Raw genomic sequence first — 5,732 nt, 5'->3', positions numbered from 1 at the left:
TGTATTTACCCTTCCTTTGTTTACGTAAGTCTCAAGGAATTTGGGGTGGTGGGTTCGGACATGGGGTATAAAAGATTTTCACAAATGCTGGTCAGGGTCCTTGGCTAAGAGGAGACTCTGCCTTGGGCCCACTGGTGTAATAAACTGCAATCCACTATCTGCATCGTCCTTCTGAGTGAGTTTGTTTCCCGGAACGCATGGCTATAACAGTTTCAGCCAGGTTAAATCCAAGTCATGGCACCATAGATGTCAGGGGAGTGTAATTTCCTTGGTCCTGTCTCGTCACAACAAAAATTTGATGCAACGGATGTTAAAGCCCTCGGCACATCACAGCTCTCAGACAGTCCATGTTATAGTTCTCAGCTCTTGGACAGACCGTGTTATGGCTCTCGGACAGATCAGTTTTATTTAGAAAATAAAGGAAAATACATCCTGCAGGCGTGAGGGCATGCCAACCCAAAAGACACAGAGGAGAGAGAGAGAGAGAGAGAAAGAGCACAGGAGAGAGCCCCTCAGACCTTTGGCACCTCTTTTTATGTTTTTTCTTCCCCTTGGGCCTGCCCTATGTAAATTGGGCTAGCCAGGTGTGCTGTTTGTTCTACCTGAGGTCCTCACTCCATTCGTCGGACCTTCCTTTGTTCTATTTTAGAGTGCTTTTCCCTTCCTTGTCTTCTAGCCACCACCATTCTGGACTCCTTTTTCCTATTCTAACTACCTAACAGTTTCTACTTGGTCCAAGGCTTGGGAGAGGGTGCCAAGGTGGTTAAAAAGCTGCCTAGTGGCTGCAGAGAGGGGCTTCAGGTAGAAGCCCTGACAGTAGGGGGCTCCTCAAAGTTCTCTTGGCTCCAGAGGCTCCTAGTCATGCTTGAAGGTGAACCTTTCAAAGATACTCACCCAGTCCAGCCTAGGGACCAACCAACCTGAGGGAGTTTGTTGGGTGCTCATCTTCTTGAGGAGTTTCACCAGCTCTTCCAGGAAGCTGCTCTCCAGGAAGTCACAGAGGTGGGAGTCTGCGCAGGCAGAACCCAAGGCATGCAAATCCAAAAGGGCCTAGTTCAGGTTCTTCTCCATGGAAATGGTGGCTTCCACAGCATCCTGGGTTTTACCCAACTCATTTTGAGATGGCTCATTCATGTCCTGGAGAAAGGCATAGGCTCCAGGCTGGTTTTGTATCTTCAGGAGACAATGGGCATCTGCCTGCTTCTCTTCTACTGATTCATGGTAAAAGTGGCAGATGCCCTCCAAGGTCACATCCTTTCTGGTCAAAGTAGAAGCTCAGAGAGAGGTGGCCATCCGAGGCCTGCAGATGCAGGTTGACCAGACAGTGGACGTAGGCCTCAACCTGGATTGAATAATTCTGATGAATCTGGGAGCTCATGGCTGATCAGTAATAAGGCGTTAAGGTAAAAAAATGGCAATGTTGATCCTGGTGATTGAGGATAACTGAGTGGCTGATTGCAAAGGTTGTTACTGGAAAAAGGTTGGAGGGTGATCAGAGGCTAGAGCAAGGGGCATCTCTGGGTCTGTTCCAGCTAAACATTGTTGAGGAGAGACATCTGAGGGACCAGAGAGCACTTGTGTTCAAATCCTGAATTTTATTTTTTTTAAACTTACAGCGTATTAAAAAGCTGAGACATCACTTTGCTGACAAAGGCCCATCTAGTCAAAGCTATGGTTTTTCCAGCAATCATGTATGGATGTGAAAGCTGGACCATAAAAAAGGCTGAATGCCGAAGAATTGATGCTTTCGAACTATGGTGTTGGAGAAGACTCATGAGAGTCCCTTGGACCGCAAGGAGATCAAGCCAGTAAATCCTAAAGGAAATTAGTCCTGAATATTCATTGGAAGGACTGATGCTGAAGCTGAAACTCCAGTACTTTGGTCACCTGACACAAAGAGCCGACTCATTGGAAAAGACCCTGATGCTGGGAAAGGTTGAAGGCAAAAGGAGAAGGGGGCAACAGGAGATTAGATGGTTAATTAGCATCAGTGACTCAATGGACATGAATTTGAGCAAACTCCAGGAGGAGCAGAGGACAGAGGAGCCTGGAGTACTGCAGTCCATGGTCACAGAGAGTCAGACAGGACTTACTGACCGAACAACAAGTAGCATTTTGCTCTTTGCTGGAATGAATACTTTTGTGTGTAGGAATTTTCAGTTTAGTAATGGGTTTTCAAATATCCACTTCACTAAAAGCAAAGAAAACATACATCTTTCTTTTAGTTCCTCTGCCATGATGTTAACTTTACTTGACTTTCTATTCAATAAATATAGAACCACAGTATACAATTCCAAAAGGAACCTTAGAAGTAATTTGTTTTTGCCTAATTTCTATAAAATTTCCTAGAGATAGTCATCTGCCTTTTGTCTGATCACGTCCACTGGTTTTAGACTTGCTATTGCCTTATTATTATGGACACATAAAACTAATATGTGACTTTTTGAACCAGCCTTTTGGACTTCCTTTATATGAAACCATTTCCACCATCACCCCCGCCCATCCCTACTTCTATAATTTCTATCCACTGATTTTAGCTATTTATTTGCCAGTTTTCCTCTTTGTACTACTATCTTTTGTTCTCTCTTCAATCCCCCTCCCCCCCGCCCCCCGACCCTCCACTCCACCCTTCTCCACCCTGCTTTCTGATCCAGGAATGACCTGAGTCAGCTCTTGGCTGATGGGCCCCCAGCAAGGATAGAGCATTCAGGGTATTTACTTTGCTGCTTTCCTCCTTGCAGGATAGCTTAAAGCTGGCTGTGTCCTTCCATCAAAGATCAGAGATCTTCTCAAGGTGACCTTCTCCAAAGTACTTTTTTGAGTTCCTCTTGCTGGGTTTTGTTAACCATTCTCTCACACATCCCTTCAGGCCTCAGGATACTGCACTGTTCTCAATACTGTCCTCTGTATCTCTCACACTTTTGTAAAAGAGTTCCTTTAATCAACCTGTTTGGACTATCCTAATTTGAGTGATCCATCTGTTTCCTGCTTCCTGCTGGAATGTGTCTCAGTTCAGTTCAGTTCAGTCGCTCAGTCGTGTCCAACTCTTTGAGACCCCATGAATCACAGCACGCCAGGCCTCTCTGTCCATCACCAACCCCCAGAGTCTACCCAAACTCATGTCCATCGAGTCGGTGATGCCATCCAGCCATCTCATCCTCTGTCATCCCCTTCTCCTCCTGCCCCCAAATCCCTCCCAGCATCAGGGTCTTTTCCAATGAATCAACTCTTTGCATGAGGTGGCCAAAGTATTGGAGTTTCAGCTTCAGCATCAGTCCTTCCAACAAACACCCAGGACTGATCTCCTTTAGGATGGAATGTGTCTAACTCACTCTATATACACTCTTAATAGATGCAACCAGATTATCAAAATGCCAGAGTTATAATGATTTACTCTGTTGATACTGCTGGTTGAACAGTCCGGAAATACAGACATGGCTGACCTGGCTACCCTCTCATATTCAACAATGTTTCTTCTTCTGATTACCAGTTGCACTTGTTTTGTGCTCACAAAAGAGGAGGTGTGGATCAGGAAGTGAAAAGGCGGGGAGAAGATGTGAAGGATTGAATGAAGGCCAAGGAAAACTTGGGTTTCCTCACTACATATTGGACAGTCTCACTCTTCACTTTCCTTACTCAATCCCATCCATTTCTATGATTCTAATTATTTTTCACAGATGGGTCCCAAATTCAAATCCCTACCACAGACCTATCTGAACTTCAGATCCACAAATGTAACTGTCTTCTTGAATGTTGCCAAGTACTGCTGCTGCTGCTAAGTCACTTCAGTTGTGTCCAACTCTGTGTGACTCCATAGACGGCAGCCCACCAGGCTCCTCCGTCCCTGGGATTCTTCAGGCAGGAACACTGGAGTGGGTTGACATTTCCTTCTCCAATGTGTGAACGTGAAAAGTGAAAGTGAAGTCGCTCAGTCGTGTCCGACCCTCAGCGACCCCATGGACTGCAGCCTACCAGGCTCCTCCATCCATGGGATTTTCTAGGCAAGAGTACTGGAGTGGCTTGCCATTGCCAAGTGGAGATGTCTCAAATGCGTGATCTTGTTTTCCATGCCCAGGATTTCTCCTCTTTCTGTGTTCTGTATGTGAGAGAACGACAACATTATCCACCTAGTTACACTAGCCAGACATCTAGGGATCATCCTTGATACCCCACTCTCCTTATCTCCTCATCACTTCTCACCCATTTTCTCTCCAGAATACATCTCATTCATACCTACTCTGTCCTTTTCCATCACCTCTTGCTCCTGCCCAGACAGCAGCAGTTACATCTTACCTGGGTTTCTCAGTATCCCTTCTTCCCATCCTTTCAACTAGTTCTCATGCTGCAGCTCACATGATTGTTTTGAAGTGCAAAATATTCATGCAATACACACACAGAGCTTTCCTCCTTCTTTAACACTTCAGCGACTTCTTTTTTCTCATCATGAAAATAAAAAATCAGGGCCTATGCATCACTGCATGTCCTGGTCCTATCCTACTTCTCCACACTAATCTTATTTCTGCTCTACCACTTACTAACTCTATAACCATGGATTGGTTACTTCTCTGTGCCTCAGTTTTTTCATCTGTAGATTGGGAATAATAGTAGTGTCTTCCACGTAGCATTTTTGTGAGGACCAATGTAAAGTGCTTAAATCTTAATAGTAGGTACTCCACAAATGTTAGCTCTCATTAGCACATTTTAGCTCTCTTCAGGCTCTTTAATGTTTTTTCTCAAAGGTACCATATTTCCTTTCACCATAGAATCTCTGTGTGACCTGCAAAGCCTGAAATGTCTATCTGGTCCTATATCTGGCCCATCAGTACACAACTGATGTTTACTGACACCTGACCTAGGCAATTGATGTACTTTTCTTATTGCTATTAAATGGACGGGTAACTATTAGAAAATACATATATTTTAGGGTAGGAAAGGGAAAAACAAAATCAACAGCCAAGAAATTTGGTGGTGTATTTAAGGCCATATTAGAAAAGTATATATACTGATTATTACCTCTGTATAAGAATAAATTTGATGCTCAAATTTTAATAATTATTAGCATAAGTATAATATGTGGTGTGATGGGAAGATAGGTTCTTTTAATCAGTTGCTGTTAGGAAAAAAGACTTTTATTTCTTTAACTCTAAGACTAAGGATGGAAACCTTGGAGTTCAGCTCAGTTTACTCCTTCTTTCTTCATGTCTCCCCTACCCAGAATGCCTTCGGCTGCCTGGGGATTTCCAGGCAACCAGCTGCTACTTTGCACACCAGGCTAAAATAAGCAGGGAATCGGTGAGAGAAGGCAAGTTAACAAGTGTAAATGAACAGGCTGACTGACTTATGACAAATTCCTGGCAGAATCAGCAGGAGGATACTGGATTGCAGAGGGATTGCCTCAGCCCTGAACAGAAAGGTGTGCGTGATAATAGAGCCAAGGAAAATGTCAAAAAAAAAAAAAAGATATCTTTTACAGCTACACAATAGAAGAATAACTGATTTGCCTTTTCTGTAGATGTATCTCTAGAGTTGACCATATGATTAAAGTTGCCCTTGAGTAAAGAAAGCAATTAACTTAGGATTTTCCAGGAAATTAAGAATTTCAAGAGGAAGGAAAACTGAGTGTACAGAAATAGCAGTCAACAGGTCAAAGGGGGCAGCTGTGAAAATTTTCAGCTTTTGGACAATGTCATTTTTGTTTCAGTGAGAAGCTTCATTGCTCACTATTAGTAGCC

General features: G+C 43.7%; 1 pseudogene; it reads right to left on the bottom strand.

Annotated features, from left to right (window-relative positions):
* Positions 1-710: 710 nt before the first annotated feature.
* On the bottom strand, positions 711-1,378 carry LOC129561532 (ferritin light chain pseudogene; annotated as a pseudogene).
* Positions 1,379-5,732: the final 4,354 nt, after the last annotated feature.

This window comes from Moschus berezovskii, chromosome 5 (genome assembly GCF_049115385.1).
Source record: "Moschus berezovskii isolate FMDL1 chromosome 5, NW_MosBer_1.0, whole genome shotgun sequence".
Lineage (NCBI taxonomy): Eukaryota > Metazoa > Chordata > Mammalia > Artiodactyla > Moschidae > Moschus > Moschus berezovskii.
Note: the sequence above shows the minus strand (reverse complement) of the source record. Positions and strands in the feature narration are given on the sequence as shown.